The 27,979-nt window shown below is 41.6% G+C and overlaps 1 protein-coding gene across 6 annotated transcripts in view; it reads left to right on the forward strand.

The window, feature by feature from the left end:
• cpne1 (copine I) overlaps nt 1-27,979 on the forward strand; it is an 83,468-nt gene that overhangs the window by 20,891 nt on the left and 34,598 nt on the right. The window contains exon 1 of one of the 6 annotated variants that reach the window (XM_072244694.1): nt 27,272-27,369. The exons of the other annotated variants lie outside the window; for them this stretch is intronic. The gene's annotated coding sequence lies outside the window, so the exon portion shown is untranslated. Of the gene's footprint in view, nt 1-27,271; nt 27,370-27,979 lie in introns of those variants that run through there. 6 annotated transcript variants of the gene reach the window in all.

Genomic DNA, 27,979 nt, shown 5'->3' on the forward strand with positions numbered 1-27,979 from the left:
GACACTATTTTAAAAACTGTTCATTCTAGTGTCTTAACAGCCACACTAATGCATGCGACTGGTGCTAGTTAGAAACTGGCAAAATCTCTTGCCCCCATTAAGCGGCATGTCCCAAATAAACACAGGGATTCCCAAATATTTTCTATATTCATTTTTGATCTTTTAAGAGTTGGCCCAAATAAACAGCTGTCCCAACTAACTGGAATCCACTATTTCATTCAGGACCCCTAGGCCTTTGCTTCAAATAAACAAACCCCCAGCTTGTGAGTTTCCCTTTAGAGTGAAGGAGGATGAGAGATGTCTTGATAGTGGGGTACAAGTTGTTAAGAGACTTCCCCCAGGGTGGAAATAGCTAATGTGGGGGGGGGCATACTTTTAAGGTGATTGGAGGAAACTATAGGGGTAATGTCAGAGTTAAGTTCTTTACACAGTGGTGGGTGTATGGAATTTCCTTCCAGGAGTAGTGGTAAAAGCAGATACCTAGAGGGATATTTAAACTCTTAGATGACCACATAGATGAAAGAAAAATGGAAGGTTATATAGGAACAGTAAGATTGATCTCAGAGTGGGTTAAAAGATCAGCACAACATTGTGGGCTGAAGGCTTGTTCTATGTTCTCAGCACCCTCACTGATGTAATCACACTCATTCTCTATATTACAACCAGAACTCAATTGTGTAAGGACTGTGGCTTGTATTTGGTATGTCTTAACCCCTTTCAGGGATCCTTGAAGTTGAACAAAGACACCTTAGTGTACCTCTACTTCCTTTGACCCCGCCATTCATTGTATGCATTCTGGCATTGCATAATGTGTTTCAGGATTAAAATTCCATTCATTGCCCATTTTACCTATTGAATTTTGTAGCTGAAAATTACCTCAGTAACCAAAACATCTCTCTCCATGTGATCTGCTAATTACAGCTCCCAAGAATTTGTATTGGCTTCACAGATCAGCTTTGTGATGGCTTCTGATCACAAAAAAAAAACTCTTGCCCATCATCTGCTTATAATTGAGCCATTTGTGTCTCCAATTTGCTAAATTGGTCTGTCAAATTAAATTTGTTTGAATCTTGGCAAGGCCTGTTTGAAGCTGACCAAATTGGGTGATGTAACTAAATGATCAAATACCAAACTGTAGAAACCAGGGATCCCAAATGTCCTTACTACACTTATTTAATAGAAACAGAAAACCAACAGCACAATACAGGCCCTTCGGCCCACAAAGCTTAGAACTACCTAGGCTTTACCTATAGCCCTCTATTTTTTGTAAGCTCCATGTAGCCATCCCGGAGTCTCCTAAAAGACCCTATCGTTTCTGCCACCGGCAGAATATCTACAGAAGCGTGAATATATTTCCCTCAGTGCTATACACACACACCACAATCTAATAAATTATAATAATTGGACAGAAATCATTCAATTGCAACTTCCACATTTCTGAATGGGCAACCAGGTCTTTTCCTGCAGGTGAGCTATATCGCTGGCTGGGGTTTCATCAGACGTACACACTGTTCTGTTCAAATTTTGTGCTGGTCTGTGACAGAAACAATTACGAAGTAAAGCTCCCATCCTCTGTCTCGACTGACCCCAGCCTTCAAACTCTTCTCCCTCCTGTTCAAGTGCTATAACTTTCTGCCCCCCAATATTCATCACGTTTAATCTACTCAGTTTCTATTAAAATTAACTTCAGCGTTTACGTTCTGCTACATGGGATTCCCAAGCCTCAATCGTCTTTGACGTTACGGGTGAGGTATTGAGCCCGAAGAGCCATTTATCCCACGACTTTCCATCTAATTATCAATGAGCGCAATCTGTTGATTTTTGATTAAATAGCTCAGTAACTTGCTGGGAATTCTCCAATTCGGATTACTATTGACATAATTGATCTTGTCCCATCTGGCCCTATTCATGAGCAAGAGTTAATATTAAAACGGTCCATTGTCCGATGGATTGTCTCGTATGTGTGGTAATCATGAATCGATGGGGTTATGGTATAAGTATACGGCAGCCATTTCGCACTGCTAACCAGTTCAATATATCGGTAAATGGAGGTGTCGAGCAGTCAGAAGTGAGGTGTTGTGGTTTGCATTAAATTGAACGGTTATAGTAGTGTCGTTGGCGGTCATTTGAGAAAAAGGTGCGCCGTTTAAAATTTGAATTTTAAAGGGGAAAGTGCCAGCGTTAGGGTGCTGAGCAGCAGTGCACTGGCTGGAGGTTTACTTTTCACTGATTACAACATGGCAGTATCATCAACCCGTTGTGACAGCATTGTTTGAAAACGTGTTTCGGCGTCTTTGCTTTCTTCAGGGAAGCTACATAAATAGACCCAGCGTATTCAGCTGGTGATTGCTTCGATCACAGTGACTAAACGGCCCTGCTTGCTGTCTCTCTGTCCAATTCTGTTTCGTGTTTAATATGCCATGAGGATTCCAAGGTAAAATCTATCAGTATGCTTGTATTTTTGGGCAAGGACGGTGTTCTTTGACACTATATACATCTTAGTTTAGGTGTAACTTTTTAGTCAACGTCGTTGAAAATCTAAAACGACCTGTAAATACTGGTGTCGGACAGCGTCTGTAGAGAGAAGATACCCGTTGCGTAAGCTACATCTGTATGGAAGACTTTATGTGCAGTGGTACTTTAAATTGAAAATAAATGGACAGGCAGGGCGAAGAAACAACCTCAAATTGTACTATCATCAGAAGCAGCACCAAGATACAAACAGCTTTTTTTTTAAAAAAAAGCTGCGTCTGAGTTCCTATGATCAGGTAACGGAAAGACAACAAAGATATTGCATGTTATGTCTACTAAAACACAAGATAGAAACATAATCCCTCATCCAATGTCGGAGCAAATTAGAATGTCATTTAGAGAGTTAACATTTGAATCTAATCACCATAAATCTCTGATCATTTTGAAAGTTGCTTACAAATGTTCTAAGTGTATCTGTAGGTAACCCTCCCCTGCTGTTCAAGGATAAGGTTGATTACTGCGGACACCCAGTCTTTTGTATGCCATGGACTCGGCTACCATTAACGGAGAGGTCCGTGGACGCCAGGTGGGGAACCCCTGCGAGGGAGTGCTCCCCGTTCTCAGAGAAGCAATTTCATTTTTCCGAAAGACCAGTAGAAGCCATGAGGCACTGTAGCATTACCTAGAACAGTACCACCCTTCGGGCACACCATTTTGTGCAGACCTTTTAATCTGCTCTAAGATCAAATAACCTTCCCTTCGACATAGCCCTCCATGTTTCTATCATCCATGTGTTTATGTAAGAGTCACTTAAATGTTCCTAATTTATCTGTTTATACCACCACTCCTGACGGGTTGCTCAGCCACAGAAGAGAAATTGGCAGCTCTCGTCTCCATCTGGATAGTTTGCAGGGAGCATGAACTACATTCTCATCTATTGCAGGATTAAGGGTGGAGGTCAGTAATCCAATACACAAATTGACTGCCTCTTATCTAGACCCTAACCGGCTTATCACTTATAACGCAAACAACAGGAATTCTGCAGAGGCTGGAAATTCAAGCAACACACATCCAACGCAGCAGGCCAGGCAGCATCTCTAGAAAGAGGTACAGTCGACGTTTCAGGCCCAGACCCTTCGTCAGGACTAACTGAAGGAAGAGTTAGTAAGAGATTTTTAGTTCAGTCCTTCAGTTAGTCCTGACGAAGGGTCTCGGCCTGAAACATCGACTGTACCTCTTCCAACCAGCAACTTTGATGTGTGTTGCTATCACTTATAACCATGGGCACAAATACAGAATTAGCTAAAATAAATCGGTAGAGGTGGGATTGTTATTCCCAGACCGAAGGAAGTATTTTGAAGTACATTGGTATTTTCCTGGAATTGGTGTTCAGACCACAGTTTTTCAGTATTAATAGCTTGTGGTGTGCTATAATTTTGAAGCTTGAGCTTGGTGAACTTTAAAAAGTGTGAAGAGTAAAGAAGGTGCTGAGGATTTGCAGGGGGATGGGAGCCAGAGTGCCAGAGCTGACAGTGTGGCTGGGGTGAAAATAAATGATGTTGAAAGTTTAAGCAAATCCGCTGATAGAAAGGTTGTGAGTGGTGGTAAAAATCTTCTGAGGTGTATATATTTCAATGCTAGGAGTATTGCGGGGAAGGCGGATGAGTTGAGGGCGTGGATTGACACGTGGAATTATGATGTTGTAGCAATTAGTGAAACTTGGCTACAGGAGGGGCAGGACTGGCAGTTTAATATTCCAGGGTTCCTGAGGTGTGATCGGGGCAGAGGAATGAAAGGTGGGGGAGTAGCATTGCTTGTTAGGGAAAATATTACAGCAGTGCTCAGGCAGGACAGATTAGAGGGCTTGTCGACTGAGTCCTTATGGGTGGAGCTGAGAAACAGGAAAGGTATGGCCACATTAGTGGGATTGTATTACAGACCACCCAATAGTCAACGAGACTTGGAAGAGCAAATTTGCAGAGAGATAGCGGGCAACTGCAGGAAACATAAAGTCGTGGTGGTAGGGGATTTTAATTTTCCATACATTGATTGGGACTCCCATACTGTTAGGGGTCTAGATGGTTTAGAGTTTGTGAAATGTGTTCAGGAAAGTTTTCTAAATCAATATATAGAGGGACCAATTAGAGGGGATGCAATATTGGATCTCCTGTTAGGTAACAAATTAGGGCAAGTGACAGAAGTCTGTGTAGGGGAGCACTTTGGTTCCAGTGATCATAACACCATTAGTTTCACTTTGATCATGGACAAGGATAGATCTGGTCCTAGGGTTGAGGTTCTGAACTGGAAGAAGGCCAAATTTGAAGAAATGAGAAAGGATCTAAAAAGCGTGGATTGGGACAGGTTGTTCTCTGGCAAAGATGTGATTGGTAGGTGGGAAGCCTTCAAAGGGGAAATTTTGAGAGTGCAGAGTTTGTATGTTCCTGTCAAGATTAAAGGCAAATTGAATAGGAATAAGGAACCTTAGTTCTCAAGGGATATTGCAACTCTGATAAAGAAGAAGAGGGAGTTGTATGAAATGTATAGGAAACGGGGTAAATCAGGTGCTTGAGGAGTATAAGAAGTGCAAGAAAATACTTAAGAAAGAAATCAGGAGGGCAAAAAGAAGACATGAGGTTGCCTTGGCAGTCAAAGTGAAGGATAATCCAAAGAGCTTTTACAAGTATATTAAGAGCAAAAGGATTGTAAGGGATAAAATTGGTCCTCTTGAAGATCAGAGTGGTCGGCTTTGTGCGGAACCAAAGGAAATGGGGGAGATCTTAAATAGGTTTTTTGCGTCTGTATTTACTAAGGAAACTGGCATGAAATCTATGGAATTGAGGGAATCAAGTAGTGAGACCATGGAAACTGTACAGATTGAAAAGGAGGAGGTGCTTGCTGTCTTGAGGAAAATTAAAGTGGATAAATCCCCGGGACCTGACAGAGTGTTCCCTCGGACCTTGAAGGAGACTAGTGTTGAAATTGCGGGAGCCCTGGCAGAAATATTTAAAATGTCGCTGTCTGCGGGTGAAGTGCCGGAGGATTGGAGAGTGGCTCATGTTGTTCCGTTGTTTAAAAAAGGATCGAAAAATAATCCGGGAAATTATAGGCCGGTGAGTTTAACGTCAGTAGTAGGTAAATTATTGGAGGGAGTACTAAGAGACAGAATCTACAAGCATTTGGATAGACGGGCTTATTAGGGAGAGTCAACATGGCTTTGTGCGTGGTAGGTCATGTTTGACCAATCTGCTGGAGTTTTTCGAGGAGGTTACCAGGAAAGTGGATGAAGGGAAGGCGGTGGATATTGTCTACATGGACTTCAGTAAGGCCTTTGACAAGGTCCCGCATGGGAGGTTAGTTAGGAAAATTCAGTCGCTAGGTATACATGGAGAGGTGATAAATTGGATTAGACATTGGCTTGATGGAAGAAGCCAGAGAGTGGTGGTAGAGAATTGCTTCTCTGAGTGGAGGCCTGTGACTAGTGGTGTGCCACAGGGATCAGTGCTGGGTCCATTGTTATTTGTCATCTATATCAATGATCTGGATGATAATGTGGTAAATTGGATCAGCAAGTTTGCTGGTGATACAAAGATTGGAGGTGTAGTACGCAGTGAGGAAGGTTTTCAGAGCCTGCAGAGGGACTTGGACCAGCTGGAAAAATGGGCTGAAAAATGGCAGATGGAGTTTAATGCTGACAAGTGTGAGGTATTGCATGTTGGAAGGACAAACCAACGTAGAACACACAGGGTTAATGGTAAGGCACTGAGGAGTGCAGTGGAACAGAGGGATCTGGGAATACAGATACAAAATTCCCTAAAAGTGTCGTCACAGGTAGATAGGGTCGTAAAGAGAGCTTTTGGTACATTGGCCTTTATTAATCGAAGAATTGAGTACAAGAGCTGGAATGTTATGATGAGGTTGTGTAAGGCATTGGTGAGGCCGAATCTGGAGTATTGTGTTCAGTTTTGGTCACCAAAGTACAGGAAGGATATAAATAAGGTTGAAAGAGTGCAGAGAAGGTTTACAAGGATGTTGCTGGGACTTGAGAAACTCAGTTACAGAGAAAGGTTGAATAGGTTAGGACTTTATTCCCTGGAGCGTAGAAGAATGAGGGGAGATTTGATAGAGGTATATAAAATTATAATGGGTATAGATAGAGTGAATGCATGCAGGCTTTTTCCACTGAGGCAAGGGGAGAAAAAAACCAGAGGACATGGGTTAAGGGTGAGGGGGGAAAAGTTTAAAGGGAACATTGGGGGGGCTTCTTCACACAGAGAGTGGTGGGAGTATGGAATGAGCTGCCAGATGAGGTGGTAAATGCGGGTTCTTTTTTAACACTTAAGAATAAATTGGACAGACACATGGATGGGAGGTGTATGGAGTGATATGGTCCGTGTGCAGGTCAGTGGGACTAGGCAGAAAATAGTTCGGCACAGCCAAGAAGGGCCAAAGGGCCTGTTTCTGTGCTGTAGTTTCTATGGTTCTAAGGTTGAATATGTAGAATGTGAAATCGGTGGACACAGGCAGATATTTAATAAGCAATTTGAAGTTAGAGATTGGGGGAATAAAAGTCAATATGCGTTTTTAAAGGATATTCTGGAGCAGATCTGGACTTAAACCTACTAAAAGCTTTAGTGGCAAGGTGAGAATTTAATGGAAAAAAGGGGTCTTGGCTTTGTAAGACCATAAGATATAGGAGCAGAATTAGGCCATTCAGCCCATCGAGTCTGCTCTGCCATTCCAACATGGCTGGTCCCAGATCCCACTCAACCCCATACATCTGCCTTCTCGCCGTATCCTTTGATGCCCCGATCAATTAGGAAATAATCATATTAATACAAAAGAAATATTTATGAAGGGCTTAATGAAATTACTGGTTAGTCTTTTTCTGCTCTAATACATCCAAGTCTGGGCACTGGACTCGCACAGAGAGGGTAAACACCTTGACAACAGTACCAACATCAATGCACACAAAATGCTGGAGAAACTCAGCTGGTCAGGCACCTTCCAATGGAGAGGAATAAACAGCTTGCATTTTGGATTGAGATCCTTCATCAGGACAGCCTTAAACTTTGCCCCTCTCAACTTAAATGAAGTTAGATAATGAAAAAACTGGTAAATGATAGGAGATTGAGAAATTCAGAAGAAAAGGCCTGTTGGCTGCATGTTCGAAAATATCTGAAATTGGGCATGTAGTTAAAATGGGTAAGGACTTGGAACACATGCCTTCCCTGCTTATCTGTTCTAATTCTTGGCCAAGAAGCGCACGCTAGATCTGTCTTTTTAAGATCCACGATATACGAGTTGGTCTGAGCTGGAGTACTATGAACAGTTCTGATCACCACACTCCATTAATGATACAATGCCATAATAATATTGAGATTGCTTGATTATTATTTAGGATCAAGGAATTTTAGTTGTGCAATTCTCTAGGTGGGTTTTCCCCCTTTGGAACAATAGAGGTTAAGGGTAGATTTAACCAACTTGCTTAAAAAAGGCCTAGATCTAGCTTCATTCTATTTTTTACGGAATTGATTTAATGCCATTGGTGGAAGAGTGAGGGTTTTTTCACCAGATATGAGAGAATGGTGGAGGGAAAAAAAACTCCCATCCCATCAAAAAGTACCCTCATGATTACTTGTACTGCTGACAGAGCTGTGAAGCAGGACCAGACCAGACCAAAAAGCTCGAGACTAGAGGTTTCCAAACTGGGATCCATGGACGCATCGGTTAATGGTAGGGGCCCATGGCATTTTTTAAAAAAGAGTTGGGAACCCCTGCTTTAGACTTAAATGCAATAGGCTGAAAGGCCTCAATGCTATAAAAATTCATTTATTTCAAGGTATTGCCTTTGGAACGTGAATTACAATAAGATTTTTATTTCAATTGACGTGATTATTTGTCATATTTCCATTAGCCAAATGGACTCCAAGTGCATTGGGTAAATAATTAAATGGGAGAGATAAAAAGCTACAAGGTGCGAGTATGGAGACGGATAAGTTGCCTGGCTCTTTAAATGAAATTGCAGGTGTAATGAGCCAACAGGTCCATTGTAATGCTGTCATATCTGATCATGCATTATTCTGTTTGCTGATAGAATCTACATTGTGTAAATTGTCAATGATCACTGGCTTTTGTATACTGAAGATTTATTTCAATGGTGAATTCCTTCCTAATATCCCAAAAAAAAGCATCTACCTCATAACCAGATTATGAGATCTGTAAACCGGGGTCACATTTTGATGATTTATATTTTGTGGTTTATTTAATACAGTATATTAGAACTAGCATGGCTTGTTGGATGTTAAGTGACAGGACAACAGAAGTACAGGAAAAGTTTAAATTTATGCACAATGTTTATGATACTCCTAATTACATTATCCTGTTGCCCTGATAAATTGCCAACAATATACCAAAACCATGCTGGAGTTGCACAGCATTCCTTTACCATGCATGGTGTGGTAAATTTGAAAATCAGTGTAACCTACTTCCATTTCAACAGCATAATCCTTTAGAGCAGTACTTAACTATATTGATGATTCATTAAGCATGCACATCACCGAGGGAGTCCTTGGGTCCATGATGTCCAAAGGGTGCTATTGAGTCTAATGCTTAGTTTGTCACCTTGTTAGATTTGTCATCACCACAAGTGCAGAGACAGGTATGTAATTCCTTCCCAAGCAATCAGCTTTCTATTATCTGATGACCAAATAAAATTCCCGTTACTTCATCCACTTAATTGATCACTCTCCTGAGGGAAGTACTTCTTTCCTGTTCACCCCCATTGAATACCCCTCTACTGAGTCTTCGCAGTTCCATTCTAGCCATTCTCGTGTTGCAGATTGAGTTTTGGTTCTCTTAACTGCACATAAAACTACAATGTCGGCTCAAGCATCTCCAAACAAAGGCTGCATTAATCCTAAAATTAAATTTCATTAGATTGCTATCCATTGCTGCTTTTGCATGGCTAATCCAAATGAAAAATTGCATTTAAGAATATTTTCAAAATGTAATCTCATTCTAATCTAATCTTGATTTTAATTAAATGATAGCTTGCCTTTGGCTGTCAATGTCTGACCCTCTGGAATTCCCCTTACTTTGCTTCCTTCTAGAATATTCCATGAAGTTATCTCTAATACCAAACTTGACTTTTTTTCAATGTTTCTGTGGGATATTTTACTTCATTAAAGTGGAGGGTGTTTATGACTATTTTTCATTTAATGTAACCCTTTTTTCAAACATAGATCAATAGATTCTTGAATAGTAAGGGTGTTAAAGGTTATGGGGAGAAGGCGGGAAAATGGGATGGGACAGGTGAAGGAAATAAATTAGTCATCAGGCTAAAATAAATGGTTTCATACTGCTCCTATGTCTTATGGTCTTAATAAAAGTGTGGTCAGTCACCCCATAATCTATCCTGCCCACGTGCACAAAATCCATCAACCTTGGCCATCCCAGTTCACTTAACAACATAAAATTAAAGAAGTAAATGTTTCATCTATTCATTGTTTTTCTCATGGGCTTCTGATTTTCTAAAGCTGTAAGGCATTATGCTGTGTCTGAGATGTGCATGATAATTGTTGAAGCCTTTATTGGCTTTTTTAAGGGACAAGGCTGGAACAGAACAGTGCGTATTGTATCTTGCTTTCCAAGTATGGAGTTGTGCCTAGTTTTAGACCAGAAACAACATGTGCTACCTGGAGCTTAGATTTCTGAGCAGGGCTATCTTTAAATATATACTTTGAACCCTTTTGACTATTATAAGTACCAACAGAAATCTCCATATTAATTGCCTTTCTAATCTTTTAAAAGGCCTTTCATGCAACCATGTATTTGTGAAGCCTTATGATACGGTGATAAGTAAAAGTGGTTCAGTTACGACATTGAATGACTGGACTATAGGATGTGAGAATTTTGACCACTGGGGATGGAGACAATTAAATCTTGCCAACACCTTTTCATGAAAGAGAAATCATGTTGTCAAAGTTGCTTGAATTCTGCGGGTGTGATAATGAGAGTTGACAGAGGGTAACCTGTAGATGTAGCATATTTCAGTTTCCAAACGGCTATTTGTCAAGGCATTGCTTAAGAGACTGGGGCATAAACCAAGAGCCCGTGGTATCAGAGGAAGTCTGTTAGAATTGATTGAAAACTGATTGTCTCATACAGAAACAGAACTGCACAAACAAGATGAATTAAAGGAAATGAACAGTGAATTTTTACTCCAGTGTTATTTCTGTAACTGACTTGGTTGACTGCAGATCAGTGATTGTATATGATTTTATTAACGACCTGGATGTGAGGGTAGAGGGGTGGGTTGGCAAGTTTGCAGACGACACAAAGGGTGGTGTTGTAGATAGTGTAGAGGATTGTCGAAGATAACAGAGAGACATTGATAGGATGCAGAAGTGGGCTGAGAAGTGGCAGATGGAGTTCAACCCAGAGAAATGTGAGATGGTACACTTTGGAAGGACAAACTCGAAGGCAGAGTACAAAGTAAATGGCAGGATACTTGGTAGTGTGGAGGAGCAGAGGGATCTGGGGGTACATGTCCACAGATCCCTGAAAGTTGCCTCACAGGTAGATAGGCTGGTTAAGAAAGCTTATGGGGTGTTAGCTTTCAGAAGTCGAGGGATAGAGTTTAAGAGTTGCGATGTAATGATGCAGCTCTATTAAACTCTGGTTAGGCCACACTTGGGAGTACTGTGTCCAGTTCTGGTCACCTCACTATAGGAAGGATGTGGAAGCATTGGAAAGGGTACAGAGGAGATTTACCAGGATGCTGCCTGGTTTAGAGAGTATGCATTATGATCAGAGATTAAAGGAGCTAGGGCTTTACTCTTTGGAGAGAAGGAGGATGAGAGGAGACATGATAGAGGTGTACAAGATATTAAGAGGAATAGATAGAATGGATAGCCAGCGCCTCTTCCCCAGGGCATCACTGCTCAATACAAGAGAACATGGCTTTAAGGCAAGGGGTGGGAAGTTCAAGGGGGATATTAGAGGAAGGTTTTTTTTTTACTCAAGACAGTGGTTGGTGCGTGGAACGCACTGCCTGAGTCAGTGGTGGAGGCAGATACACTAGTGAAATTTAAGAGACTACTGGACAGCTATATGGAGGAATCTAAGGTGGGGGCTTATATGGGAGGCAGGGTTCGAGGGTCGACACAACAATGTGGGCCTGTACTGTGCTGTACTATTCTATGTTCTGTGTGTAAACCAGATGGAGGAGCCAATGCGAACACTTAAAAATCAAGTTAATTGTCATTCAACCATTCATGCATTGTACACGTATATAGCGAAATGAAACTGTTTCTCTAGGGCCAGGGTGCAAAATACAGCACATGCAGTCTCAAAGTATTGTTAGCACAATCCCTGAGTGTCATGGCCTGAAAGATTGACAGGTTGAGGTGCATGTTTATATAAGACAATATAATGTTACTGACTATTATAATAAAATGAACTGTCATTTAAATGTATGAAACAGCAGCAATAAAAGATGAAAAGTGATCAGTGCAGGATGAGTCTATCTGTAAGTTGGTGGAGGAGGTTGGCAGGGCATTCAGACAGGGTGTACATATGTGAATTTCTCTTGTACAGCAAGCTTAATAGTTCAAACCCTGGATTTATAAAATGCGGTATAATATCTTGTGCTTTAGATCAGTGATTATTAAACAAATTTTGGTACCTGGATACAAGAAGAAATATCAGTAAAGCTTGGTTTTAAGAACCATCACCAAAAGTAAGCTTTAAGGTCATGGCAGTTGAAAATAGACTGATTAAAATTGGAGGTACAAGAGCCATAAATGAATTGGGTCTTGATGTTGATGGCGATTTCCACTGTAATTGAGCTGAAATGGCCAAGACTCCTGCTAATGGAGTCAATGTGTCAGTTCCAAGTCAGCGGTGCCATCATGACATCGAGGGTACTGAAACTGACGTCTCTTGCCTTCCCAAATAAAATTTTGTAATATCTAAAGTATAATCACTGCCTTTTTATGTGGTACTTTTGGAGTTCTGTATACACCACATCAACTACACTTCCCTCAAAGTTCAAAATAAATTTATTATCCTATGTCACCACATACTAACCTGAGATTCATTTGCTTGCAGGCATTCACAGTAGAACCAAGAAATGCAGTAGAATCAATGTCTCAATTGAGTGGACTTTGAGAGGATATTTCTTATAGACTGAAGAACTTATTGACACTTCACAAAAAAATTATCAAAAGAGCAGTGAAGACATGGTAAACCTTTAATTAAAAAAACACTCTGGTTTTTGTGACAACTAAGTTGTTGTGTACAGCTCTGGGCAGCACAGTTGAAGTACACTGAGAAGAAATTCCATGGGGTACAGAGATTTTCTGGAATGTTTCCACGGATCAAGGAATTTAGTTATTCAGAAAGATTGAAGAGGGCAGGTTTTGCTCCTTGGTGCACGGGAGGTTGAGAAGGGATCTGATACAGATATTAAACATTATGTGGACAATAATTATTAGATGGAATACAAGTGTTTGGCCAAAGATGTGGCTATGGATAACTGTATGAGAGCTTTGATGTTAGGGACAGAAACACACTGCCAAGTGTATAATAGAGGGATGTCCTGTACTGTAGTGGTATTCAACAGAAAACAAAGAACATTTGCAGGACTCTGGAGAAGAGGGTGCCAGAGTGTAATGAGCTGGATTGTACGTGCTTCATGCTGTGGACATTGAGCCAAATGGCCACCTTTTCTGCTAGAAGCATCCTGCCTCTCCAATTAAACTGGCAGCACCCAATCTAAAGCCCTTAATCACTTTGGTGTCAATAGGTCGAAATTTATCTGGCATTAGCACCTTCTTAATTGAGTAAAATTGGCTCCAAGTGAGTTCCAAGGATCTTGTCAATTGATGTCACCCAGCAAATTAACAGGTTTCACATCACAAACTCTGGTAAATAGTGTAAACCTGTTTTGACAGTGCTCATTGCAATATTTGCCAGTGTTTTTGGTGAAACTATAGGATATAGAGACAGAATTAAACCATTCAGCCCTCCAGGTCTGCTCTGCTCTGCCATTTGATCATGGCTGATTTACTATCCCTCTCAACTGCATTATCCTGCCTTCTCTCCACAACTTATAACACCCTTATTAATCAAGAACTTTCAGCCTCTACTTTAAACATACTTAATGACTTGGTCTCCACAGCTGTCTGTGGCAATGAATTCCAACATTCATCACCCCCTAGCTAAGGAAATTCTTGCTCATCTCTGTTCTAAATGGATATCCTTTTGATCTGGTCCTGGACTCTCCCACTGTTAGGAATATGCGCTCAACATCCGCTCTATCTAGGCCTTTCAATATTCATTGGGTTTCAATGAGAATCCCCCCCCCCCATTCTTATAAACTCCAGTAAATACATCCCAAGCCATCAAATGCTCCCCATATGTTAACCCTTCATTCCCAGCAAATTTCTTGTAAACCTCTGGGCCCCTCCAATGCCAGCACATCCTTTCTTGGATAAGGGGCCCAAAACTGCACACGTACTCCAAATGTGGTCTGATCAGTGCCTTAAAACACCTTAGCATTCTAATCCTCCTGAAATTAAGGCCAACATTGTATGGAAATGGAAACGTTTTAGCCCATTAAGGTTTTGTAGACTCTATATATAAAACTCCATTGAAATCTGTCAGGAGACTGTGGAGAGGAACAGCATAACTTTCTTTGTAGTTTCTACCTCAAAAACAGACAAGTGTGTAAGTTTTAACAGAAGATTTTGCATATTCAGTAAGGTTGTTTTGAATTGTATATTTGGTAGATGTGCTTAATTGATAGTTATACAGCAAAGAAACAGGCTGGCTGGCCTGACTCATTCATGCCAGCCAAGCTAACTCACTGAGCTAGTCCTATTTAGAACATAGAATGTTATAGAACAGTACAGGCCCTTCAGCCCACGATGTTGTGCAAACCTTTTAACCTACCCTAAAATAAATCTAACCCTTTCCTGCCCCATAGTCCTCCATTTGGCCCAAATCCCTCTCAAGCTTTTTTATGCCATGGACCATTAAATAAGGGGCCAGTGAACCCCAGGGTGGGAACCTTTCATATCCATGAACCTGTCCTAAAACATTGTAATTTTGTGAAGTTGCCAAGTTTTGTCTCAGCTGGACAAAGCCATGATTAGACCTTTGGAGTGCAGTATACCGACTGGGTCACGACACACTGGCATGGATTGGCCTCAAAAGTACTGCAGCTGAGATTTTCCAGCTTGTTTCCAGAATCCCCAACGTTACAGAGAGAGATGGCATAAACTAAACCTGAGATGAGGACTGGATAGAGTGGGTATGTTTTTCTTGGAACAGATGATGCCGAGGGTGACCTGACTTGATGAACGTGTATAGGGTGAAGGGTGAGAAACTTTTCTGTCTAAAACAGGAGTTTCCAACCTGGAGTCCACGGATCCTTCAATTAATAGTAAGGGTCCATGGTGTCAAAAAGGTTGGGAACCCCTAAATCTAAGTCATCTTGTTCTTGATTCCCCAACCCTGGTAAAAGACTGGGCGTTCATCCTAGTAATAAGGGGTGTTCAATGATATTTTTGATGTCACACCATAAGGCATAGGAGCCTGTTGAGTCTGTGGCCTGTTTGATCATAGCTGATTTATTATCCCTCTCAACCCTATTCTCCTGCCTTCTTTCTGTAACCTTTGACATCCTGATTAATCAAGAACCTATCAACCTCCACTTTAAATGTACCCAATGACTTGACTCCCACAGACATCTGTGGCAATGGATTCCACAGATTCACCACCTTCTGGTTAAAATATTTTCACCTCATCTCTGGATGAAACACTCGATCCTTTTTCCTCCTCACCTGTTATAAATAGACATCCCTCTATCCTGAGGCTGTGCCCTCTGGTCCTACGCTCCCCCACTATAGGAGACACTCTCTCCATGCCCTCTCTGTCTAGGCCTTTCAATATTCAGTAGGTTTCAGTAAGATTCTCAACACCCTCCCTGCCCCCATTCTTCTCAACTCCAGCCAGTTTAGTTGACAGTTATGTAATTCTGCCTTCTTTTTCCCCAAAGTCTTGGCTGATCTCCCAAGAAGGAGTATCCTTATATATATATATATAATGTTATGATCCAGCTGCAGGTTGAAAGCACTAGGCAAGTTAACAATTTGGTACAGACTAGCCAGAGGGCATGTTTCTATGCTGTAGTACTCTATGGAGGCCGTGTCAAAAATTATTATCCATCCCTACTCTCTCCCAGTGGGGTGGTGAGCTGCCTCCTTGAACTGCTGCAGTCCTTCTAGTGCAGGTACTCCATAGTTGTGTTGGGTGGGGTTTTCCATCATTCAGACCCAGTAATTATGGAGCAAGTCCATTTAGTCACACAAGCCTACTCCACCTTCAATAAGATAATGGCTAATCTTTCACTTTTGATACCAAAAACTAGAGAATTGCCTTGGGTCTGCCTGCCCTCTGGATGAAACAGTTCCTTTTTACTTTAGTGCTAAGTGGGTGACCACGTATCCTTTTCCAAATAGCTCAGCGCTATGTAGAGAATGCTGAGAGCTGTTAACACTTGGAAAGTCAATGACTTTGACTTCCTGTTGATTTGTGTATTTTAAGAAAATCTACATTGTTAGGAAGTTTAAAACGACATCTGGATATTGGTTAAGAGAGTCTTTGCTATTCCAGAGACAGACATGAAGTTGTGGAGGCCACTTCTCCACTTAGTCAATTGCCATTTTAGATATGTCTCCGTCATTAATGACACACTTGGAGTGGTTTAACAGGTCCAAGAAATGGGACAAGCATGCTGTTTGGGCTGTCTTACGTTATTCATGTAGACATCCTCCCTACCCCCAACCATTGGCTGGCTGTATAAATAACTTGTGCCTCTCAGTTTCCTATCCTGAAGCACATTTCCCTGTCATTATTACTAGTTCTACAAATCACTTCCTGACCTTGGTGCTAAATGTACCCATAGCAAATTTCACCCGTGTCACCTGTTGAACATTGTGGACGTGCTATGTTGGCACCAGAATGTGTGGTGACCCTGGCTGCCCCAGCTCATCCTTGGGTGGGTTGGTTGTTAGTGTAAATGACGCACTTCACTGTGTTTCGATAGATCAACATGAATCTGCACCTACCACTCAGTGGTGTCTGATTTATCTCTGCCTGAAATGTCTCTTCTGGTGGGGTGTATGAAGAGCTACGGATATCAGAATCAGATGAATTATCATCGACACATGACATGAAATATCTTTGGAAAATCTTGTGTGAGAGCAGGTTGTGATCATACAATCTGACAGTAAACAACAAGGCAAAGTTCTTTGAACTACTTGGAAGAGTGATTTAATTTAGTCCCATGGAAATTAATCTGATCTCCATTTCCTAAATGAGGATTATGCTTAAAATGTATATATTCAGCAGTTGAAAAGAGTTTCTCTGGTGGGGTAATTCAGAACAAGTGGGCACATTTAAGAAGCATCTAGAATGGGTTCTCAACCTTTTTTTATGACAAGGACCCCTACCATTAACCGAGGTAGATTTGAGACAAATAATTAAATTGTCAAGGGATAGAAAGCTGCAGACAGACTCCTAAATAGGGTGTGTGTAAGTAAGTATGAATAAGATGGGCTGAAGGGCCTGTTTCTGTGCTGCATGACACCATGGGTGTGACCACTGGTGAACTACGTTAGGAACACGTTTAGTCGCATGAATACGCAGAGAGCAGAGAAGTGGATCATGTGCAGGCAGAAGGGATTAGTTTAATTTGATACCATTGGTGCAGACATCATGGGCTGAGGGCTGTGTTCCTATAGCTTGGTTCTGTTTGTCACAGTGCAGTGGAAATGAGGCATGCTTTCTCTAGAAACTATTGTGATGCCAGGGAGTAAAGTGGACCAGTCAAGGCTGAGGTTGATGAGTGTTGTTGGGAAAATGTGAAAAAGAATGTGAATCAAAGGCGAGTAGAGGAATTGGAGAACTTGATCTTGATCTTATTACATGGTCTATTTTCATGTCCTGAATAGCTTACAGTTGTTTAATTAAGAGTTATAAAAGTTAAAAAGAATTGTGGCAAGAGAAATAAAGGTAACAAAAAGTAATCATGGTCCTCTCATAGCAGATCTGAGATAACAGTTAACTAATGAGATAACCTTTAACGAGATAACCATATAACAATTACAGCACAGTTAACGATTAACCAATTCAAGTATTATGACATCCACCACTGAAGCCAAGAAATTTCCAGAAAAATAGGCAACTGAATTGCAATTACCCAACATTTCACTGAATAATCAAACACACAGATGATTATATTAAAATACAAACAAGCATAGGAAAGTTAAACTACAAAGAAAATGACAATTCTAAACCCCAGTCCAACAGGAATGCTGAGTCAATAACCATATAACAATTACAGCACAGTTAACGATTAACCAATTCAAGTATTATGACATCCACCACTGAAGCCAAGAAATTTCCAGAAAAATAGGCAACTGAATTGCAATTACCCAACATTTCACTGAATAATCAAACACACAGATGATTATATTAAAATACAAGCAAGCATAGGAAAGTTAAACTACAAAGAAAATGACAATTCTAAACCCCAGTCCAACAGGAATGCTGAGTCAATGCCTGAGGAGTGAAGGCTTAGTCATTGATAGATTTCTGGAAATGAATGAATTTGAGAGATGTGGGACTAGAGCAGGAACATGGTAGATAAACTGTGATCTTCAGTTATGGGTGTCCTTGAGGGCCAGAATGGCTTACAGTTGCTCTTTGTGTTTTTATTCATTAACACATTCAATGCAGTTGCAGGCCACACACAACAGCAATTTTAGTGAACAATTTAAGATGCAGTGTCTTGCATACATAATTTTTTTAGACTAAAGCATTAATTAATTGCCCTGCATTTTCCCCAACTGCAGGATGTCTCAAAACATTCATGACATTTGGGAGATGTTTGGGAAGATATTTGGCCTGTCCCCTAAAACCCTCACTAATTTTTATAGATGCACCATGGAAAGCATTCTTCTAGGGTGCATCACAACCTGGTATGGAAGTTGTCCTGTCCAAGACCAAAAGAAGCTGCAGAAGATCATGAACACGGCACAGCACATCACACAAACCAATCTTCTGTCCTTGGACTCACTTTATACCGCACACTGTTGGAGCAGTGCTGCCAGGATAATCAAGGACACGACCCACCCAGCCAACGCACTTTTCGACCCTCTTCCCTCCGGGAGAAGGCTCAGGAGCTTGAAGACTTGTATGACCAGATTTAGGAACAGCTTCTTTCCAACTGTGAACGGATCCTGACCCGGATCTGGGCTGTACCCTCCAAATATCCGGACCTGTATCTCGTTTTTTTGCACTACCTTACTTCCCATTTTTCTATTTTCTATTTATGATCTATAATTTAAATTTTTAATATTTACTATTGATTTGTAATCCAGGGAGCAGGAAGCGCAGAATCAAATATCGCTATGATGATTGTACGTTCTAGTATCAATTGTTTGGTGACAATAAAGTATAAAGTATGTGGTTTCTGCTGTAGTGTGTTCAAGTGTAGTTAATTTGCATACAAAAAAACTCCCATAAATAGTAAGTTGAAGGTCCATGATGATCAAAGGACTTGATAGATCAAAACTAGCTGTGAGCATTACTGTCAAGACCAACATGAGTTTGCCCATTCTGCTGCGGGCTTTCTGATGAAGTTGCCACAGTTCCTCCAGCAGAGATGCAAAGAGCAACATTAGAGCGGCTCTTTGGAAGGGAATTAGGAGGTACGCTTTCACACATAGGAATTAGAATCATTTTCTCAAAGCTGTACATCTTTGGTAAATTGATCTTTTGAAGCTAGTTCAATAAAAAAATGGGTCTATTAGCCAAACAAATGTGTTCTTATTGTGGTATTGTGTTTAATATCCATTCCTAATTAACCTTGAACTATTGCTGTTCTTGTGTTAAGAATCTATCCTCAGCAATGATGACAAATGGTGATATACAGTATATCATCAGAATGAGAAATTTTGCAGATGCTGTAAATCCAGAGTAACACACAATGCTGGAGGATCTCAGCAGGTCAGACAGCATCTATAGAAATGAATAAGCAGTCAATGTTTTGGGCCAACACCCTTCATCAGGTCTGGAAAGGAAGAGTGATGCTGCCTGACCTGCTGAGTTCCTCCAGCATTTTCTGTATGTTACTCTGGATTTCCAGCATCTGCAGAATCCCTTGTGTTTGATATATTTCCAAGTCAGGATGGTAAAAATGGAGTTGAGCAACAAGATATGTGGGGTGATGGGTGAGTCGGCTGTTCCTTTTCATTGGGTCCTTTTACTTGAGAGTAGCTCTGCTTTCATGTCTAATACTGAAGATGTTGGCTTTGACCAAACGTCGTGCTTTCAGTGCCATAATGGGAGGGTTGATCTGGGGTTTGTGCTCAGATCCCTGGCGTGTAGTTTGTAAAAGGTAACTGACTTACTGTGTCATGGTCAGTACCTTGTGATGTGCAGTTGGACTAAGATAACCATTGTGGCATTTGTCCGGAAGTATTTACTGTACGTTGTGTGATTAGTTACCAGTATTTGGTGGCAACTCGTAAATCCAAGTTATGTTATAAGGAAGTGATGACTCAAATTCAACTTCAGTGGAAGCTGATACAACACAGGTTTGAAATACTTAACAAGTGGCTGTGGAAACAGAAATACCATACATGATCAGCAATTAAATCACTTCATCGTTACTTCAATCAAATAAAACCAACGAGATTTAGTTATGTGGGGAAAAAATGGGTTTGTTTTAGGAACAAACAAAATAAGTGTTAGTGAGGAGTCATGAGATCTCAATCTATGGGCATTGATTTAAGTTCAAAATTCATTTATTATCAAAGGACGTATATGTCACCATCTACTACCCTGAGATTCATTTTCTTGCAGGCACTCATAGTAGAACAAAAACGTAATGGAATCAATGAAAAACTGCACACAAACACTGACAAACAACCAATGAGCAAAAGAAGACAAACTGCAAATACAAACAATAATAATGATAAATAACTAATACTGAGAACAGTATTCTCATTGGAATGCTCCTTGAAAGTGAGTCCATAGGTTGTGGAATTAATTCTGTGTTGTGGTCAGTGAAGTTAACCATGCTGGTTCAGGAGCCTGGTGATAGTTGTAGGGTAATCACTATTCCTGTGCTGTGGGACCTAAGGCTCCTGCACCTTCTACTCAATGGCAACATTGAGTATAGCCTGGATGATGGGTGCTGCTTTCTTGTTCAATGAAAGATCAATGGAAGAACTGGAGCAGAAAGAGGAATGATTTTGTTTACAGAGTGATGGAGGTCTGGAGCATGCTAACTGAGAGAATGTAGGGGGCAAGCAGTTAGTTTGAAATATATGTGGATGAGATGCAACTTTTTGGTTGTGCCTGAGAGCAAAGAAGTAGAGTTAGGATAGTTGCTATTTGGATAACACAGACATAAAGATGGCGTATGAAACTAAACCAGCCAATAATATTAAAGATGGTACAAAAAGTTTCTTCAGATACATAAAGTTTAAAAGAGAGGTGAAAGAGAATATCAGACCGCTGGAAAATGATGCTGCAGAGGTAGTAATGGGGGACAAGGAAATAGCAGATGAACTGAATCAGTATTTTGCATCAGTCTTCACTGTGGAAGACTCATTGAAATTCATTCGCAGTATCATGGAAATTTGAGAGTGTCGGGTCAGAAGGGTGTGAAGCTGCCATTACTAGGGAGAAGGTTCTTGGGAATATGAAGAATGTTTGATGGCCTGTATTCACTGGAATTCAGAAGAATGAGGGGTGACCACATTGAAACCTATCAAATGGTGAAAGGCCTTGATAGAGTGGATGTGGAGAGGATACTCCCTATGGTGGGAGAGTCTGAGACCAGAGGACACAGCCTTAGAATAGAGGGTGTGGAGATGAGGAATTTCTTTAGCCAGAGAGTGGTGAATCTATGGAATTTGTTACCACAGGTGGCTGTAGAGGCCAAGTCCTTTCGTACATTTAAGAAAAAGGTTGATAGATTCTTGATGGTCAGGGCATGAAGGGATATGAGGAGAAGACTCGAAACTGGGGTTGAGAAAATATCGATCAGCTATGATAAAATGGTGGAGCAGGCTTGATGGGTCAAATGGACTAATTCTGCTTCTATATCTTGTGGTCTTATAGATTTCTTAAGCTTTTATGAGCCAGTCATTTAGCAAAACCAACTTAATGTGCTTCACAGGGATGTGGGGAGCTGTGATATTCAGTGAGGTATGTTTGAGTGAGCTGTTGAAGGAAAGAATTGAGATGTTGTGCCCAAACTCCTCTAGACACAGTTACCAATGCTACAGCAAAGGAAATGAGGTATTTTCAAGAGAAGAATAGGAGGCTTACAAAATCCTTGGGTGGTTTCAGAGGTGGAGATAGAGGGCAAGATCATAAAGGGCACAATTGAGAACTTTATATTGGCAGACTAGATGGTATGAACTCTTGGGTGCCAAAGTCCTGAACTCTAGTCTTGCTTGTAAACTCACTCCAGTCAACAGATGAGCTGAGATGAGTGATAAGTGTCAGCTATCATGATATTGGTGAGGGTGTAGAGCAGAAGCCCAGTGTACAATGTAAAAGTTCACAGGCTTCAGGCAGACCGATACTGGTTCTGCTTCCAATACTGTCTGCAGGAAAGAAAAGTATGATGCCCGGGGAATAAATGGGTTAGTGACAAAGGTATGACTTTGGACATTCCAGTGCTTCTCAACAGATTTTTTCTCCTGATCAAAGGCAGTGAAGGTAAAAACAGCTCATTGGGTTTTTTGTACATTTTTTATGATGGTGGTTGTCTGTTGGAAGATTTAGGCAGGTGATCCTTTTGTTTAATTAGTAACATTGCTTCCTGCTCACTTTCTGTATTGCTGGGTAAGGTTTATACTTTGGTATTTCACATCCCAGAAGCATCACGAAGAGCTTTACGTCAATCAAAGAACTGTTTTGTAGTGGTACCTTTAGAGCTTGTTGAGACTATGACTGATCAACTCCAGGAAATCTAGCCAATAACTAGCGGGCCAAAAGTCAAACAACAACCCACATTTAGGGGTTGGATGTGAGTGTGGATGGAATGGGCAGGCCATGGTGGCTCTCCAATGCATGTATGAGTCAATGTTTTCAGTTGCCACTCAGTACGTGTGCTGCTGGTGGCCGGAAACCTGATGGGTCCATTACACTTAATGCATTCAGACCAGCCATCCAACACAGCTTAATTGCATCTATTTGTCTGTTTTATATCTTTTGACCATTTGTGCAGTAGCCTAGGTGCTGGTTTTATTGTGCTTCACTCCTATACCAGTTGTATAGCTTGCAGGGTTAGTGGCTGAGGCAAAAACTATTATTTGAAATTAGACAGACAGATGGGTAAAGTGAAAGGTATTAAAGTATATAGGGAATCCAGACAAGTGTCTCTGAGCTGCAGAAATAGAGGTTTTATCACTGGAATCCAAAGCACTCAATCGATGAACCAGAATTTGGACTTTAAATTGAACCTGATGATGAATCTGCCACAAAACTTTCATTACTGGTGACCAGCAGTTATTTATCTCAGCAGTGAGATTTCTAGTAGGTGAAATGAAGTTTCACCTACTGTACTGTATGTTTGTACTCCTTCCCACCTTATTTTGGCTTCTGCCAATTCATTTCCATTGATGCTATCTGACCTGCTGAGTTCTTCCAGCATTTTGTGTTCTGCTGTGGATTTCCAGCATCTGCAGAATCTCTTGTCTTTATAACAAGCAACACACACAAAATGCTGGATGAACGCAACAGGCCAGGCGGCATCTATGGAAAAGAGTAAACAGTCAACGTTTCAGGCCGAGACCCTTCAGCAGGACTGGAGGGAAAAGAGATGAGTACATTTAGAAGGTGGGGGGAAGAGAAGAGAGGGAAAAACACAAGGTGATGGATGAAACCAGGAAGGGGGGAGGATGAAGTAAAGAAGTGGGAAGTTGATTGGTGAAAGAGATACAGGGCTGGAGAAAGGGAAAGGGGGGGGATGGGGAATAGCTATGCTCCATACAGCAGAAGGAGCAGGATCTCCAGGTGGCCACCCACTTTAATTCCACTTCCAATTCCCATTCCCATATGTCAATCCACGGCCTCCTTTACTGTTGCAATCAGATTGCACTCAGGTTGGAGAAACAACACCTTACCACAACATCTGGGTAGCCTCCAACCTGATGGCATGAACATCGATTTCTCGAACTTCCAATAATGTGCCTTCCTCCCCTTCAGCTTTTAAATTTACTCATCATCTTTTCTCCAGTCCTGCTGAAGGGTCTCGGCTCGAAATGTTGACTGTACTCTATTCCATAGATGCTGCCTGGCCTGCTGAGTTCCTCCAGCATTTTGTGTGTGTTGCTTGGGTTTCCAGCATCTACAGATTTTCTCATGTTCTTGTCTTTATATTGACTGAGGTGTTGTTGTGTTCTGGAACAAACTTCCTGAGTGGAATGGAAACAGGTTCGAAATTAATTTTGAAAGGAAGTTGGATGAATATTTCAAGTGGAACTGATTTTGGGGATATGGAGAATGGCCAGGGCAGATGGACTAATTGGAAAGCTCTTCCCAAATGGCACAGATGTAAAAGAGCAAAAGGCATATAAGACAGAGTAACCCACTAATGTTCGCATGTTCCACCAGTCTGCTGTCACCAGTACAATCTTCTGTGCGGTGGGGTGCTGGGGCAATGCCAACATCCTCAATGAACTAATTAGGAAGGCTGGCTCTGTTATAGGAGTCAAACTGGACACAGTGGAGGCTGTGGTAGAACAAAGGACCCTACGGAAAATCCTGGCAATACTGGACAATGTTTCTCACTTCTGCATGCATCCTTGGTTGAACAGAGGAACACTTTTAGTAATAGACTAAGACAACTGCTCTGCTCCAAAGAGCACTATATAAGGTCATCCTTGCCCTCTGCCGTTAGGTGCTATAATGAGTCAACCTATAGCCGGGGAGCTGAGGATCCCCCTCATTAGAATGTTTGAGGTAATTTATTTTTCTTTCTTCCCTTCTAATATTTGTAAATCTGTGCACTTGTAATGCTACTGAGACACTGTAATTTTCTTTGAGATCAATAAAGTATGCATCAATCTATCTAATACTCCTCCATCAGGAGACTAAAGAAATTTGACACAACCCCTGTCACCCTCACCAGTAGGTATTTATTTTAAAAGTAAATGTGGGATGAAACCTGGGATCATGAATTATCTTCTTTACATAGCACCAATTTTGAATTGGTACATCACAGGAAGCATTCTATCTGGAAGTATTTTGAATCGATACACCACAGGAAGCATCCTATCTGGAAGTATTTTGGCTTGGTATGGGTAATAACTCTCTGCCTGAGACTTGCAGAGTTTTGGACACAACTCAGCTCATCACAGAAACTAACCTCACCTCCATGGACTTTGTCTTCAAGTGTCACTGCCTCAGTAGTACAACGATCCCACCCGCCCACATTCTCGCTGAGACCACAATAGGAGCAGAATTAGACCAGTCGGTCATCTCTCCCAGCACCCTCCCCCCCCCACCATTGGAAAGAAGATACAACAGGCTGAAAGTGTAAACCACCAAAAGGCCAGTTTCTATTCCATTGCTAAACACTTCCCAATCCCTGAGGTTCAATCTTCTTTAAAAAGACCACTATCATCCTAAGAAAAACAAGGTACTGGGCAGTGTTCCCTTTAAGCTGCGTGATCGCGCAGTAACAGAAATACCCCTGTGCACATAGCCTTCTGTTGCCGCGCAGTTTTCAGGCAATGTAAAAATGTCTTGCTCAGCACAGTGGTTGGTCTGTGCAGCTTAAAAAATAGGAGCATTGGTAATGTGCTTTAATGACTGGTGTCTTTGATGTCCACTATCATTAAGTGCCAAGGGAAGCTGGCCACGGCGCACAGTAAGTCCAGCCTCCCAGCCAACTTTAACTCACCGCAGTTGGCCTACCACTGAAACAGATGTAAGGAAGATGCCATCTCCCATGCCCTAGACTTGTCCCGGGAACAGTTAAGACACCTGTTGTTTATTGATTACAGCTGTCTTCAATACTGTAATTCCAAGCTAACTCATCTCCAAACTCCTAAACCTGGAGCTCAACACCTTCCCTTTGTAACTGCATCCTTGATTTCCAACAAACTGCAGTCAGTAAAAATAGGCAGCAACATCTCTGCTGTAATTATTCTCCACACTGGTGCTCCACAAGGTTACATCCTCAGCCCCCTGTGCACTCATGACTGCGTGGCCCCAGATTTGGCTCTAACTCCATCTACAAATTTGCAAACAATACCCTTCCTCAATGAACTGTATCTCAAATAATGACGAGTCAGAGTATAGGAAGGAGATGGAGTCATGACCAACAACCTTTCCCTTAAGGTTAGCAGGTGAAAAGAACTGGTCGTAAATTCAGGAAGGGGACATGGTGCACATGCTCCTGTTTATAGTGATACTGAGGTTGAGAGTTCTTAAGTTCCTAGGAGTGAACATGTTGGAAGAATTAGAGAAGACTGACTATCTTTGATAGAGTGCAGACAGGAATGCCATAATGGTAAGCGATCATCAACATAAAATCTGTAGCACCAGGGGTCCTAACACTTGACCACTGCTATACCGCAATAAGGATTTCCTACCATTCCACATTTCAGGAAATCTGATCACTTGGTTGTCCTCCTACCTGCAGACAGGTAGAAGCTAAAGATCAAGGCTCCAGAGAGAAGGACAACAAAGAGGTGGTTGTAGAAGGCAGAGGAATGGCTATGGGATTGATTCAAGTCAGTGGACTTTGCCACGTTCAAGGAAAAACCCTACAAAAAGAAGTGGATATGGCCCAGTCCATCATGGGTAAAGCCCTCCCCACAATTTAATGGGGTACCCAACCTTTTTTATGCCATGGACTAGTATCATTAAGTATGGGGCCCGTGGACCCCAGTTTGGGGATGGCTGCTTGAACATATCTACACAAAGCATCCATTATCAAAGACCCTCCACCACCCAGGCCATGCTCTCTTCTCACTGCTGTCATCAGGAAGGTGGTACAGGGGCCTCAGGAGGCACACCACCAGGTTCAATAAATGTTATTACCCCTCAGCCATTAGGATCTTGAATCAGAGGATGACTTCACTCAGCTTCACTCACCCCATCACTGAACTGTTCCCACAACCTATGGACTCATCGTCAAGGACTCTTCATCTCATGTTCTCAATATTTTCGCTTAATTATTATTATTATTTTTGTATTTCCACTGTTTGCTGTCTTTTGTACATTGGTTGTTTGTCCATACTTTTGGCTGCAATCGATTCTGTTGGCGTTTCTAGTGTTTACTGTGAATGTCAGCACAAAAATAAATCTCGGGGCCGTACATGGTGACTTTATGTAATTTGATAATAAATTTACTTTGATATTGTCTGATAGGTTATTGCTTTCAGGGGAACTATAATATTGCATAACCTGGAAGTCACTTTTAAGAATCTGATTACAAACTTCGGCGAAATTGTCTGTAGAGCAAGTTGTTGGTTTTGGTTTTGTTACAGGAAGTAGTTTCCAGAGAAAACTAAGGAGAAAGTTAGCGCTGAGACTGAGTTAGGGCGTCACAATGCAGTTGTGTTTGGAGCCAGCGCTGGGCGGTGGTTTTGCAGTAGCTTCTCTTCCCCACCCAGACGGAAATTAGTTCCATTCATCAGATTTGTGCGTTGATTTGTGATTGACAACAACGTGGCCCAATAACCTACACGGTTGCAAATAGTTAGCCAATCATTGCAGGAGGCGGCTATAACTCGGTTGGGGCTGTTCGACAGTAACGAAAGCTGCTGGAATTTGAGGAAGGGCGAGAGCAAGGTGAATATAATGCTACTGTTAGCCTGATGTACTAGCTGTAGCTTTACATTGTACTATGGTGGGGGGGGGCAGTATGACGGTAAAGGTGTAGCACCGTACCCTCAGTCCAGAGCCACTGCTCTGGCTTGCAGCACCCATTTATTGTGTTTGCTTCAGTAAAAACAGCGGAACCTTTTCCATGTTTCTGGACACTGAAATCTATCCAGGTCATTCACATCGTGTCCAGTGTACAGGAGGAGAGAGTTTTTTAGTTCCTGGAATAGGGGCCTGTTTGTAAATTCAGCAATTTTGACCTTCCCCGTTTGTGTGTCGGGAAGAGGGTGAGCGCCCCCGTCTGCTGCAGTTCCGTGTGGTGGAAGTACAGTACTACAGTGCTGTGGCTGGGGTGGAGGGATCTGGTCCTCAAACAACTGCGATACCTTCCAAATTGGGAAGCTGCAGGGGACCCGCTCCTGTTTGGTGTGGGAGCTGCTGTTTTGAGTGGTCTGGGCCAGTAATTGATGAAAGCTCTCGGCCCGAATTGTTGACTGTTTTATCCCCTCTGTAAATACTGTCTGACCTGCGGAGTTCCTTCAGCATTTTGTGTGTGTATGTGTGTAATTGCAGGAGT

Source organism: Mobula birostris, chromosome 2 (genome assembly GCF_030028105.1).
Source record: "Mobula birostris isolate sMobBir1 chromosome 2, sMobBir1.hap1, whole genome shotgun sequence".
Lineage (NCBI taxonomy): Eukaryota > Metazoa > Chordata > Chondrichthyes > Myliobatiformes > Myliobatidae > Mobula > Mobula birostris.